Raw genomic sequence first — 15,958 nt, forward strand, 5'->3', positions numbered from 1 at the left:
AATACAGCATGTTCCTGTGTGTTTTGATGTATACATACTAACTTTTCTTAACTTTTACATTCAGAGGTGCAAATGAAGGTTTGTTATATAGGTGAACTTGTGTCATGGGATTTTGTTGTACAGATTATTTCATCACCCAGGTATTAAGCCTAGGACTCATCAGTTATTTTTTGGTCCTCTTCCTCCTCCCACCCTCCAGCCTCTGAAAGGCCCCAATGTGTATTGTTCCCCTCGATGTGTCCATGTGTTCTCATCATTTACCTCCCACTTTTAATTAAGAACATGTAGTATTTGGCTTTTTCATTCTATGTTTGTTTGCTAAGGATAATGCCCTCTAGCTCTGTCCATGTCCCTGCAAAGGACGTCATCTCATGCTTTTTTATGGCTGCATAGTATTCCACAATGTATATTTACCACATTTCCTTTATCCAGTGTATCTAGCCTTATCAAAATTATGTCTATATTCCTAATATGACCAATTCCAAATTCCTTCCAAATTTATGGAGGTAGCACTAAAGGCAAAACCTCAGAAAACTACCATCTACTAAGGCAACAATCAATCTATTTCTAAAATCAAAGGAGACCTCTTAACTATAACAAGTATAGATTTGAAAGAGATAATAATTCAAAGTTAACATATTTTGCCACAAGAAATACAACACTCCTACCGAAAGCAGTGTAAATATCTTCTTTCCTACCTCCCTACCCTTTCAAAACCATCAAAATAGAGAGTTTCATATTCTTTCATCTTCCCTCTGGGCCAAAGATTCTGGAACTATACTAATCAAAACTTTATGCCACAGTCTTCTCAGCCATGTGGCTAACGTTTTCCAAATGGCCAATGAATGAGTCTAAATAACCATTCATACCCTCATATATCAATTTGAATGCATTGATTCTTATAATACCACATAAAGAAGTGGGCTTATGTTGTAATCTTAGGAGGTAAAATCTCAACAATTAAAGTTCTATGGGTAGAAAAGTAAAAGGGACCCTGAAAGACTTTTTGACATTAACAAAACTTCAAATTGTCAGAAAACCAGTATATGCCTTTTTGCTTTTTTGTATCCCACCTCAAACTTTAAAAATAATACATTAATTTATTTCTGTTAGACTATGTACATTGATCTATGAATTATGCAGGGCAATCTGACCTCAAATACAGATTTCGGAAGAAGAGTAGGTATGAGTAAAAGACTGTTGTGAGTGCTGTCAAGATAGTCAACTTATCTATTGGTATATGTCTGGTATGTAATCTCCTCTCTTCTAATAATGAATAGAGGGAAACAAATGCATTTGCCTAAAGAAATAAAGAACAAAAGTAAGAACTATAACCCTGAGAATGGGCTTACTTCTGGAAATTATTTGCCATAGGAGTCTAAGGAATATTAGAATGAACCGCCAATTTTAATGCTACAATATATAGTGCTGCTTCTAGGACTTGTGGCCAGACATCTTTAAGCTATGCTGGAATGGGAAGAATTCTGGGTGAGAGATAAGGCAGAAGGCAGGAAAGCAGAAACAGCAGAAGTGACGCTTACATTGTAGGCAGTGAAAGGCAGAGCTGACACTGGATATTCTGAAGAGAAGTTTCTGGGACACTTTAGAAAAACCTCAAAACCCTTCTTTGAAGACAAGTCAAAATCTAAAACCAATCAAAAGTAGAGTATGTCTATAGAAGACAAACAAAATAAATTCAAACCAAAAATAACTCGTGCTCTTTGCCACATGACTTGGTCAATGAGAACAAAAGCAATAATCACACGCATACTTCAGGAAAACCTTCTTCCCCCAAAGAAAAGAAATGAAATTTTCTAGGTTAAAATGGCTCATATTAGATCACTCAAATTAATTTTCATTTCGGTTAAATGTGATGGACTAAGCACAAGTTTCTACTTCTCTTCACAAACAAAGGGACATTGAAATAATAGACAACTGGACAAGAACAAAAGAGAGAATGAAATTATCGTGCTGGAAGTTGGAAAAAGGAAGTTGCTTTTGTCCTTTCAGACAGCTACAGCAAAATAATGGGTAATTTATAAACAATAGAAATTTATTGTTCACAGTTCTGTAGGCTGGAAAATCCAAGATCAAGATGCCGGCAGATTCTCTGTCTGGTGAGGGCCTGTTTTTCATAGATGGTGTCTTCTATGTGTCCTTACATGGGAAAAGGAGTGAACAAGCTCTGTTGAGCTTCTTTTGTAAGGACACTGCACCTTATGAGCTGAACCAACCAAATTACCTCCTAAGGCCCCACCTCTTAATATCATCACCTATGGGGTTAGGTTTCAAAATAGAATTTGGGGGAGACGCAAATATTAAGACCATAGCATCATCCATCACAGATTTTAGATTTACTTGGAAAGCAGAATAGATTGAATAGTTGGAGAGTGAGCTGAGGAAACCAAGATAATACTTCTAATGGTCCTTCCTGGCAAATCCCAGAGAAGTAAAACATCTAAAACAGCCACTTAGCAGAGATTCCTTTTTTCCCTCAGTTTTCCAGTGGATCACATATTGTCTAGATTATTTGCTTTAAAATAAAAATTTCTTACTATAAATTAAGAAAATGTTCTGGACTTCATACTTTGAAAATTATTTTTTAGTAGTTCTAGAATGGGGCCCAGTTAAGTGTATGTATCTACATTTCTCAGGTGACTTTGAAGGACATTCTGGCTATGAATTGTTACCTTCAAAAGTGGTTGTTGTTCTTACTGACAAACTCCTATTCTGAGGTAAGCCAAATAGTGATTCTCTGCATATTATGCAAGTTTAGGTAATAGCACAGGTGAAATGTTTTATTTAATAAATCACTTTTATGTTGTCCATAGTTTAGAAAAATATTTAAGTATGTAGTTTAAAATAGTTTGTGTTCAAAGGCTTTTCATAAGAAAATGCTCATTACATTTTTGTAGTAGTTTGCAAACATATTTATTTTTCATCCTTAGTTTTTCTCTCTCTTCCTCTCTCTATATAATATAAAATATATATAATTTATATTTTATATATAATAAATTTATATGTAAAATATGGTATAGTGATCTCTAAATACAAAAATTATATATAGGTATATGAATTACATGTTAAATACAACTGATATTACACATATAATTGTATATGTATATACACAGACACACACACACACACATATGCACAGTACATATAATTTCTGTAGAGATCACTATACCAGATTTTCTGGAGAAGAATTTGGTGGTATATGTCTATAAATGTATATCTTATGTGAGAATTTTACTTTCTCAAATTATACAATTGATCCAAAAATTAAATATCAAATCTGCAGAGATGGTGATCTATATATCCAAAAAACCGTAGTTGATTTAGACATTTTTTCAAATGAAAAACTAAAAGAGAAGTTCAGTTGAACCTATTTTTTTAAGTTTTAAAATAATTTGCCATATTAATGAATTAGTATAAGATACGTAATATAATACAAAGATTGATGGGAGTAGGTATTGACAGGATTGTAAGTTAATAACAGCTTTAGCTTTCTTCATACACAGCAAAAAGAAAAAAAAATAGAGCTTAAACTCCTCCTTCTTCCCTGTCATTCTCCATAAAACCCGCACATACCCATAAAATATGTATCAACAACAAAAACATAGATCCAAGGTGAGCAATCCATTTCAAACCATAAAGGAGGATTGGACCATTAAGTTGTATAATTGGAATTATGGTTAAGACATAAAGTCCTATGCATTGTTATTTTCTATTCATTATTAGTATGAATTAAAGAATCCTCCTAATCAACAGAAATTTGAATTTCATTTTGATGTTTGGAATTCTTTATCTTCCTTTAACTGCTGTTCACAGGACTCAATCAAGGATATCTTTTTGCAGTGATGTTACTGATATATATTTCACAGTTGAGTGGAAAATTCTAAAATAGCCAATACATCATTTTGCCCTAGATTTGGAAGCTAATAAAACGTGGCTACAAATGAATAATTAAAAAACCAAATTACCCAATCACATCCCTAAATGTTTCTTTCAGTTCCCCAGATGGTTCCCCTACAATTGGCTTCTTGTGTATGAGTAATGAAAACCAAGATTTGTGTTTACTTCACTGACCCTGAAAACAAAAACTCTTATAACCTTTATTCTGAAAGCATTATAGACAGTTGGTTTTATGGAAACATTCTTCAGTGTTTCAGATTTGGGAAGTACTACAATGCTATCTTTAATAGTAGGTTTTCCTCAACAATGTTGGTTTAGGACAATACTTTTCTATCTTGAACATGGATAAGAATCACTTGGAAGGCTGGTTTAAAACCAGATTGCTAGCCTCGACCTGTGAGTTTCTAATTGACTAGCTCTAGAATGGGGCCCATAAATTTGTAAACATTGAGGACCACTGGTTTAGGATATGTGTCCATTAATTTATCAGCTGAAGTTACATATATATAACTAATACTAATAATAAATAATAATATTCATTATTAATATAATTTATTATTATTAATATTAATAATAAATAAAATAATAAATAACAATAATAATAAATAACATAATATATATATAACTAATGAAAAACAACTTGTGCTGATTTGAACTGTGTTTATGTCTCCAAAAAGTCAGTTTCAGAAAATGTCAACATATGGTTCCATATACTCATATTTAAAATAACAAATTTTATATGGATCAGTGATCCATATAAAGTCCCTCTCTCATTTATTTTAACTACCACCCCCCATTTCTATTCCCCGACTTCCCATGTGTAACCTTCCTAATATGTTTGATACGCATCTTTTTGTTTGTATGTATTTTTAGAAAATGTTTATTGTTTTTGTGTGCAAAAAAAATTAATAAAAAAATAAATAAAATAAAATAATAAATTTTATTTCTAGTAGCAACTTTATGTTATTAATGTCTCTTGCTTAAACTGAAGTAAAACTGTGAATATTACCAATGCTATTACACTGAGAAGTAAGAAAGTATTTTAGAAGAGCAAATTGCTAGTTTTTAACTTTCTTTTTAATATATATATTTTTTTATTATACTTTAAGTTCTAGGGTACACCTAATGTAAATGACGAGTTAATAGTTTTTAACTTTCTGTGCATTTTTTGGCTTCAAATAAAATCTTAACAACAATAGTCTCCTTGGGCTTTTCATTGACATCTTTTAAAGTAATTCACAGGCTAAAGAATGCAGAAGTTAATCATTTTGACGAATTTGTAATTAGCTCTACCTGTATTCCAGAAGAAATGGTCAATATTACCATTTGAAGAGGCCAGGCTTAGATCCAGCAACACTTCGAGAACATCCGCAGTTAATTTTTGACATTCAGTGCTTGTTCCTCACTGGAAAAGCTAAAATTCTCTCATTCAGTCACAATTTATTAGAAAATTTTTTTAAAAATAGAGAAAATAAACATCTCTTTTTAACTTTTTAAAAAATTTGGGTGAAAAAAGTGTTTAAAATCATGTAAGTCAGTTATTATTGTTAAAATTACTACTGAATCAGTGAAAGATAATTCCTGTCATATGTGTTCAATTTTAAGAAAATAAAAAATTTCCCTTGCAGATTAGTTTTCTAACACATTTGACATACTTAAAGTAGAGCTGAAATGTTTTGAAATGTGAAATCAATTTACCTTTAAACAACTTTTAATTTGATTTTCCTGTCAATTCAGAACACCTGTTTTGGGATTTGGTTATACCAAACACTATTTCAGAGACTGAGGAAAACATCAGAAAAACAAGAGAATTTCATTCCTGGGGAAGGGGTGTATATTTTAGTAAGAAAAAGAAATTCAACTTAGGACAATATTATATTTCCTCAATTCTTCAACATAGAGTATGAGATCCCATAAATAGACTCTTGTCGACCATCCCTATTTTATTTTATTATTTAGTTTAGTTTAGTTTAGTTTTTCAATGTTCATTTTCCTTTAATGACTCCCATAACCCTGAAGGGCAGATGCAGGCAGGTAGAAGATGGCAAGAGATATTCACTTGACGATCTCGTCCTGATTGAAGGCTTTGCCCATATTCTGGAAGCCCTCCTCCCAGGAAAAGTACGCTCCAACCAGGGTCTGGGGCTCCTCGCTGCCAGGAGCCGGTTTTTGCCGTGTGTATGACTGGTAGTCCATCTGCCAATCTGGACTCAGCAGAAATGCAAGCTCCTGGCCTCAGAAGCCCCAGACTCCAGAAACAGAGCTGCTGTTGTTGGTTCCAAAGAGGATGACACTGGCAAAGGCATCTTCCTTAGCTTGTCCAGTCGCTTGAACATTCCAGTGATGAGATTGCAAGTCATAAAGGTCTGAGTGAGTTCTTTAGGAAAGCGATATTGTGAGTACCACAGGGACCAGCCATCCTTATCAACGTGCTCCCAGAAATAGGGCAGCGCCACAGAGAGTGTGTCCTCGTTGGAGTACTTGCGCTTAAATTCATCCAACACAAAGGAACTCTTGAGTAAGTGAGCGAAGAGGTCTTTGACCTTGAGCTCAGCAGCCAGCACCTGCTCACATTCGTCCATCTCCTCCTCAGGAGCAGGGGCAGCCGCCTTTTTCTCCTCCTTCCGCTCAGCCTGGGGCTACTGTTTCTTTTCCCGTGAAACTTTCCCTTTCCATGGGGTGTCTTTTTCAGGCTGGCTTTCTGCAAGCTTTTTAGCATCAAACTGGGTCATGTTCTCAGACAGTTTCACCTTCCCTAAGACAGCCCGGAATTGTGGCTGGTTAATGCAGGTGAGGAACCAGCGGTTGGTATTGGGAAAGGCCCGGCAGGAAGAAGGCTCCAGAACCTGCTTATAGAGCCACAACAGGGTGCAGAAAACTGCGATGTCAGCCAGACGAAGAATCCTCGTCTTCAAGTGAGCATCCAGCAGCCCCAAAATTCGCCTCACCTCCGCCTTTGCATTCTCAGTAGCCTGTTTGTTGTGGTGCATGATGCCCAAGGTAGGGAACACTGAGGTACTGGCTGGGGGCACTGCATTGCTATCAGCAGAGCTCACCCACTGCATCACCTGGGCTACTGCCTATGGAGTACTTCCCCACCGTTCCTCATTGCTCACATAGTAGGCAATGACATTGCTTTCAAACACACAAAATCCATCTTCACTCTCAAATGCTGGAAACTTGCTGGCAAGAAATTTGCGAATAAATTCGGGGGTGCTATTGGTTTGGCCAGAGTGGAAGTAAGGTAGTGCAGAGAGCACGCGTACCTGAGCCCTGCTGTACTGAACAGCGATGAGGGCCTTGAAGTCCCTCTAGTTTTTAGGATGTGTGTAACAGGGTCCCAGCTACCATGGTGATTCCCAATTTAATATTTTAGTGTTAGGATAATTTTGAATTTATAGCAAATATACAATATAAAAATATAAACATATAACATATAAAAATATGCAACATAGAACAGTCTATAGTGCTTTCTGGCATCATATAGAACTCCAAATAGAAAATCAGTGAATGAAAATATTTCTGTAAAAATGGAAAACATTGCTGTAGTAAAATGCTAACATCCTAAAAATTAATTATCTCTTTCACAATCAGGTGATGAATTAATCATGATGATTCTGTTGCATATTTCTACAGGAAAGCACACTAGATACATGAGTGGTATAACTTCTGAAATCCCCACATATTCAACCTGTACCCCAAAGCCTTATTTATATCTTCACTTCCTCTATATATTCACAACTCTACTCTTCTATCATTTTCTTTAATCTGATTACTGTCATGGTCAGTGACTGCCTGAGGCCGGTACAAGGGTAGTTAAAGAATTTACTAAGACAGTAATGAGTTTAGAAACGCAGATTTATTAGCGAAAGGAGGAGACACATTGCAAGAAAGCAGTGGGCAGTAGAGCAGAGGGAAGGCTGTCTGCGACAAAGCAGGGACTTGATGAGTATTTCAAAGGGTCGTTGCTTGAGCTGAATGCTTGAAACAGGATGTTTGGGTGCCGGTGGGCAGTGAGCTGAGTGCTTGGGTTTGATGTTTGGGTACAAGTGAGCCATCTGCAATTGGCCCAGTTTCTTGAACATTCACTCCCGTGTATCCCTGTTTCTTTCCTGCCAGCTAAGCCCATTTATTAATTTTCATTTAACTCTTTTGGGCTCCACATTCCCCTACCCTCTCCGACAAAATAACAAGGACAAATCTTAGGCATTAGGGCAGAGGTCTCATCTTCCAACTACTTTCCGCTGGCCTGGGGCATAGAGCTGACTCTACCTACAGTTGTTGGTGGGTCAAGGGACATGGACCACTGTCTCTGGTTATGGGATTTAAAAGGTTGGGCACACCTGGAAGATGGGTCTAGGAGAGAGAGCATGTTTCTATGGAACTGATGTCTAGCAGAGTCTAAAGGAGACTCTGGGGTCTCTGGGGACAATTCACTGATACCCTTGCATCATCAGAAGCTTGGTGTGAAACTGCAACATTCTGGAAAAAACAAATTTAACCAGTAAGTTTGAAAGACAAGGGCTGGAAAGAAGTAGCAGTATAGATGCAATTGGTCCCATAGAGGGACCTCCTAGAGCCTCCTAGAAACTTCTTTAAGAAATTAGGTATTTGAAAGTGGTTTTCTTAATAATCAAGTGGCCTGTTCCTGTACTTCCCTTCGTTTTTGTTGGATTTTTCCTGATTGATTTACATAGAAACAACATTCTTCCTGAAGAAACAGGCATGTTCCTGCTTGGGCTGCTGTGAGTAGATTAAGGGCTCATCTATTTTGTAGGACTACTCCAGCAGGAGGATTGATTTGTTGATTCATTGCATTTAATGTTTCTCTGATTGTGTCTAGGAATTTTGCAAATTCTTGGGTAAAGAGGAGCTAAGGACAACGTCTGTAATTCCTGCCACTGCAGCACCAGTTATACTTAAGCTGGCAAGAAAGGAAATTAGGTGAATGGCCCTTTCATCCCAGTATATGGGAGACCACTGGAGGCCTAGCATTGGCATTAGTTCAGTTAAGTCGGCAGTATAGAGTTGGGAGGTGTGGTTACATATCCCAGAGAACAAGCAGGGATATATAAGCATTAGTTACACAAATAAAGTGTAATCCTGATTTTCGGAGCAGTACTGTGTTAACTGAGATGAGGCCCAAAATGGTGGGAATTTGGTCAGATTTGAGAGTGAAATATAGTATAATTTGGTAAGGAATATTTTTATGACTTGTTTGGCTCTTTCTACTTTCCCCAAAGATTGCGAGTGCCAGGATGTACGTAAGTAATATTTAATTTGAAGAGCTTCATTTACTCCCCGTGTTATCTAAGATATAGAAGTGGGGTCATTGTCTGACTGTAGGGAACAAGTTAGCCCAAAATGGGGAAGTATCTGGTCCAAAAGGGCCATGATGACTTCAAAGGCCCAGTCAGTTTTTTTGGGAAAGGCTTTTATCCATCCAGTGACAGTAACTACAGAGACTAGCAAGTAAGCATGTGTGTAAAATCTAGTTGCCAGTCCTCCCCTGGCAGAGTCCCTCATTTTTGAAGGGGTTTAAGGAGAGGGGCAGGTTTGTGGGCCCCTCTCCATTAGACTGAAGCAGGGCATTATTTGGAGAGAGTTGGAGGGTGGACAGGTCCTTAACAAGAGCCCGTCCAAACAAGTGTGGGCTATCTCTAAATCCCTGGGGAAGGACTGGCCAGGTTAACTGGTGAGAAACATAGGTGGAAGGGTTTTCCCATTCAGAGGCAAATAAGAATTGGCAGTCTGAATGTACTGGAATGAAGAATAAGGCATTTTAAAATGCCAATACTGTGAACCAGGAAGTGCCAGAGAGAATTTGCCCTAAAAGGGTGTAGGGATTGGAAACCACTGGGTGTACAGGGATTACTGTCTCACTGATGGCCCTTAGGTCTTGTATCATTCTGTGTGTGCTATCCGAGTTTTTAATGGCTACCATCAGAGTTCCATGGCCAGTTGCAAAGACTTAATAACCCCCTGACCAAGAATTTTTCTATTAGAGTCTGTAGGCCCATTTGAGCTTCATGATTTAAGGCATGTTGTGGGATCCTAGGGAAAATATTAGGTATTTAGATGAATTTTTACAGAGTCTGCAAACAAAGAACTTGCTGGAGTGGAGAAATTCCATACCTCTGGAGGAACTTGTAAAAGGGAGGATTTTAGGACATTGAGGCATTTGGTGGGAGGAGCTAGTAATACCAATATTGAGCAGGCATGCTCAGGGAATTTAACACTAGTTTGGAGTTTGTCACTATATCCCAAGTAATGGGATAGGACAGTAGCTTGGTAGAACCTGGAAAGAGTGAGTGAAAACATTTTTCCCCAGGGTGCATACTAAGGGGAGATAAAGTGTCACTGCTGTGGCCTGCCATCTATGCTGGTGAGAAGGATCAAGGACAGAAAGGTAAGTCCAGAAAAACTAATTAGGGCTGAATAAGTAGCTCCTGTGTCAAGTAAAAACTCAATCTTATTCCCTGTTTTATCTAGGGTTACCAGAGGCTCAGCCATAGAAATGGTAAATACAGGGGCCTGGCTGGCCTCTGAGCCCCATCAGTCATCTCTTTCTGCTTTCTCAGTCCCATCAGCTTCCTCATAGTTGTGGAACAGAGTTAGGGGCATTTGCCATTGCTGTTCTCCCAAACTGGCTCCCAAACTGGGTTGCTGGTTGTGAGATGACCCTCCTACACGAAGAAGAGAGAGGCAATCCATTTCCAATGCCCCACTTATTTGCAGTAAGTAAGAGATGGTTGAGGAGGGTTTTGGCAGTTCTGGCTGATATGCCCTGTCTGATTACAGCAATAGCAGATAGCGAGCTCCTTTGTGCCCATAAGGCTCCATGCTGATGGCTGGCCGGGGGCCCTTAATACAGGCAGACAGTTTGCAGTGGCAGCAGCCAGGTAGTGAGCCTGCCACTCATCTCTTTCTCGATCCTTCCTATCCCATTCAGACTGTGATATTTCCTCCCATTATTAAAGGCCTTGAAGGCCACGTCCAGCAAGATGGGAAATGGTGTTTGTGGTCTTTGGTCTAGTTTCTGGAGTTTGTGTCTAATATTTGGAGATACCTGGCTGATAAAACAAACAAACAAACAAAAAACAGCCAAAATAGCTATGCTTTCTGGGCTTTTGGCATCCACATTAGTATATTTTCTCTTGGCTCCAGCCAGCTTGAAGTGAAATAGAGCTAGGTTTTCATTTGACCCCTGTGTTACCTCTCTTAGTTTGGCTTAGTTGACCAATTTTATGGCAGCCTTTTTCATGCCTTCTGTTAAACAAGTAATTATATGATTATGGCATTCCCTGCCAGCATTTCCCTCTTGGTAGGTCCATCTAGAATCAACATCAGGAACTGCTGTTCTCCCCAGGCCAGAATTCTAAGGGCTCTGGTCATGAACTTCATCTTTCCACCATTGAGCTAGAGACAAAATGTGGGACCTTTCCTCATGAGTACAACATTGGTAAAGATAATATAAACATCCAGACAAGTGAGATCAGAGGAAACAAAACATACTCTGAATTCTTTTATGAAGTGAGAAGGGTCCTGGCCTTGGTCCTAAAGGAGCCAAGTTTACCTTGTATCTGATAGAAGTCCAAAATGGTGAAGGAACGTGGACTCTGATTGTTTTTAGAAGTGGTTTGCCACTTCTCAGAGTGGCAAAACTTTTCCTGGGCCTGAAGTGGGATAATAAATGGTTCCCTATCCAGTATGTGAGCGGAGAAAAAGGTTCCAGGTAGGGGAGAGGGAGAGAGAAGGAGGTAGAAGGTGGAGTGGAAGGAGGGGAAGGCATAGGAGTAGATACACTGTTGGGGAGGAGGAAGAGGAGGAAGGTGGGGAGGATCTTGACCATGGGAGCATGAAAGAGGGTACACCTAAAATGTCTGGAGTCAGGAGAGGTAAGAACTTTGCTAGGCACATTCAACAGTTTCCTTGAAGGTCTGCGTCCCAACCCCAGGGACATAAAAGCCTGGATAAAAGGAACCTCAGGCCATTTGGAGGAATTTTGACAACACAGATTGAGTTGCAAAAAGTATTAAAATCCAAAGTCCCATTCAGAGTCTAGGCTAATTGATCTGAGAGTTTATCAACAGGTCAAACCACATTACACAAGAAAATTAGGCAATTCTTCTTGAGAGTCTGAGGGTGAAATTTGTCCCAATGTTTTAGGATGCAACACAGAGGTGAGTCTGAAGGAATACACAAAGTTTGCCCCATGCTGGTACTGGAAAATGATGAGCCACTGGAGGCTGATATCTGCTAGGGACATGAAGCGCACTTTCTCTCAAGGCATCCTGACAGGGGAAAGGTTACCACTCAAGTCCGCTGGGGTACTTCTGAGATGTCCTTCCTAGAGGGGTATTGCACCTATTTGGAAATACCTCCCGGCACTGGGGACAATACCGCTGGGGCCTTACACTAGATGGCCTGTCCAGGCAGGAGGTATGAAGGTGAAGGGAGAACTCAGCCCGGAACCAGCCCCAGGAGAAGGGATGGGAATGGGGAGACTCATCACTCTGAGGCCACTGGCGATCACCTGATTTGGGAATATTTGGAGCCGGAGGTCTGGCTGCCTTTATGTGAGAATTAGAGGAAGAGGAAGAGAGGGTTTATGTCACCCGAAATGTGTTTGGATTTGCCCTAGAGGATCTGCTGCTGCTAATTCTGCAACATGCAGGGATTGGAGACCTCTGACCAGAAAGGATAGGAAACAACCTTTTTCCCTTCTGGAAGGCAGCCAGATGTTTGCCCTTTGGCCTTCAGGCAACACCAGGGAGCTGCCCTGGCCAGATACCACTAGTTACCAGAGCACTACTGCAGGTCGGCTGCTGTAAGTCTGAAAAAAGAAAATGAACTTAGGTCCCTCACCTGAGTGGATGGTGGTAGTCAGACACTTCCATGCAGACACCTTTCAGTTTCACCAGAGTATAGCCCTGGCCATAGACTGTCAGTTGTTTCCATCTTGGGTGCTGTCCACAGAGGATCCCCAGTGGGAAGACAGAAAGGAAGAGGGGAGAGAGTCTCCTGTAGGGAGAGAGATTCCCTGTACAGGTCACGAAAATGTCATGGTCAATGACTGCCTGAGGCCAGCATGGGTGGTAAAAGAATTTACCAAGACAGTCATAAGTTTAGAAAAGCAGATATATTAGAGAAAGGGGAGATATATTGCAAGAGAGCAATGGGCAAAACAGCAGCAGGAAGGTCTGCGACGAAGTGTAGACTAGAGGAGTTTTTAAAGGGTCATGCTGCTTGGGCTAAATACTTGAAACAGGATGCGTGGGTGCAGGTGTGTGGGGTATCAGTCAGAGTGGTGGGAGAAGCTATAGGGAAAGGAGCAGGCCTTCTGAAAGGTTGGAAGACCCTGCATAGCTTTGGGGGAGAATAAGCTGAAGGCAGCTGTTCTCCTACCCTGAGGCAGAGGGAGAGGAATAGGTACAAGGGATTGTAGGGGGATTTATCTTAAATAGGCTTGTTTACTTTTGTTGTCCAGAAAATGACCTTTGATCATCCACATGTGTGACTGCTCCCTGAAAGGGGCAACAATAATGTTAATTACCCACAGATTGTATTTGCTCCAGGCTTTCAGCGTTGTGTGTGTATTGAATAAACAGCTCCAGCTGTTTGAGGCTGCTCTTTTCTTCAGCCACTAGTGCCGGCAGCCCCCTAGCTGCTGTTACACTGCATACCTGTGTCTGAGTCCTCCTTTCATCCTTCTCTCGACCAGGGTCTGCAGGATGGACCCGACACAGGTGGGCCATGAGCTGAGCACTTGGGTTTAATGTTTGGTTGCAAGTGAACCATTTACAGTTGGCCCAGTTTCTCAGAACATTCGCTGTCCTCTATCCCTGTTTCTGTTCCTGCCAGCTAAGCCCATTTTAAATTTTCTTTTAACCCTTAGGGTGCCACAATTACTAATAATTTAACCAAAGAGTTAAATTTTTGGTTCTCATTAACAAAATACATAAATGCTAAGTGATAAAGCACTAAAACTTCTTTGAAAACTTCAAATATAGAAAAAAATGGTCTGTCTTTATACAATGGTACTTCCACTACGTTGACTAAAATAGTTTCCTCAGCCACCTGACAAATCTAGAACTGATATATCCACTCTGTTGAATGTTAGGCCATGGTACAGTTGGGTTGGTAATAAATTTGTTTGGTGTAAAAATCCCCTCTGAAGCTTTTTATGAGCCAGTGGATGGGCCTTTTTAAATGTAGAAATTGACAGAGCCACTGCTTTCCTGATCAGATGTGCCTTTATTATAATTCTCTCCTAGTGACTCCTTAGATATAATGTAACTTTTATCTCATACCCTTTGCATTGCTGGGATTGGATTTTTTTTTTTCTGTTTTGAGGAAGCTGTGTGTGCTTTACTCAAGGCTGCAGTTGATATCTAGTTAATTGATACCACCTTACAGGACAGAGGTCAGGGCCTCACCTTCTACCCACTGATCAATACTGCCTTTCCATCCATCAAAATATATCCGTAAGAGACAACGAATAATTCAAGTTGCTGTGGCCATGCATACTAAATGTGGCTTCATAAAATCTACCTCTTTTATTATCATTTCTATATGTTATCTCTGATTTATAACTTATTTTTAAAAACAGTTTTACTGGTTAAGTAATGGACTCAGTTTCTCTAAAGTTTTCAAAACACTCAAAAGGAAGTTTTGTATAACTTCTGGGTGGAGTAATTTCAATTTTGTTAATATCATAGAAGCCAAGAGAGAAAATATAAGGGCAAAGTGCACAATAACAATATCAATCAGATTATTGATCTCAATCATTAGAAGTCTATCAGCCAGCACCTTTCTAATGGTGCAACACATATTATATATTTAATGAGTCTATATTTTCCAATATCCTTTATTTTTTGAACCATTCCTCACTCTGGTCTACTCCTTATATCTTACCAAATAAATGTATAAAAATATCTAGCCTTTTTCTTCTTAATAACAGATATGTTGAATCTATGACTTATACCTCAAATCAACCAAAATGATGAGTTAGTGGGCCTCCCACGTGGTTCCACTGTTATCTTTGTTTTATATTTTGCACGAGTGTAAATCTTTCTCCAATTATAGTTTTTGCCATTGCTACTCATGTTTGACATATTGCATCTTGTCAGCCACTTCTACTCCATTCAAAGATCAAAGTCCCATACACTTTTGGAAAACTTTTTGAAATATTAGGCAGAAGCATTTGGTACCTTATATAGTTTGGATATTTTTCCCCTACAAATCACATGTTGAAATGTGATCCCCAATATTGGAGGTGGGGCCTGGTGGGAGGTATTTGAATCAAGAGGGTGGATCCCTCATGAATGGCTTGGTGCACCCCTTGTGGTAATTAGTTCTCTGTAGTGAGATTTTATTCTTTTAGTTACCAGGAGATTTAACTCTTAAAGAGTCTGGCACCTCCTCCTTGTCTCTCTTGCTCCCTCTCTCACCATGTGACACGACTGCCCCCTGTTCATCTTGTGCCATGAGTAAAAGCTTACTGAGGCCTCACCAGAAACCAAGCACATGCTGGTGCCATGCTTATACAGCCTGCAGAACCATGAGCCAAATAAACTTCTTTTCCTTATAAATTACCCAGCCTCTGATATTCCTTTACACATTAAGTTCTTCCACTAGGAAAGCTTTCTAACTTGTATACTCATGTTGAATACTTTTAGGGTGGACAAGTTGTTCCTCACTGTCAGTTCATAAGCCAGTGTGATGAAAGGAGCACATACATTGCATCAGAAAACTGAACCGCAGTTCAAAAATTCATATCTTAATAGGGCATTGCAATTTGCAAACTTCCTATTTCCAGAAGTCCAGAAGACTATGGTAGGTTGACTTCAGTCTTCACAGGAACATATACCATCACACTTTCTGAGCACATCCTATGAGTGCACACTTAAAGCCAGTAATAAGCTGCAGAAAACTACTGCTAATGATGTTATCTCAGCTGAAACTTCCGTGGAGACTGCTGCTGCTTTAGTCTTCTCTTGATTCTGCAAAGTGGCATGATCCTGAGCATATGCTTCCAGTT

At 39.3% G+C, this 15,958-nt stretch overlaps 1 pseudogene; it reads right to left on the reverse strand.

Moving 5' to 3' along the window:
• Window positions 1-5,970: 5,970 nt before the first annotated feature.
• The window catches only part of LOC100589499, a 61,197-nt pseudogene continuing 51,209 nt past the window's right edge, over window positions 5,971-15,958 (reverse strand).

Source organism: Nomascus leucogenys, chromosome 7b (assembly GCF_006542625.1).
Source record: "Nomascus leucogenys isolate Asia chromosome 7b, Asia_NLE_v1, whole genome shotgun sequence".
Classification (NCBI taxonomy): Eukaryota; Metazoa; Chordata; class Mammalia; order Primates; family Hylobatidae; genus Nomascus; species Nomascus leucogenys.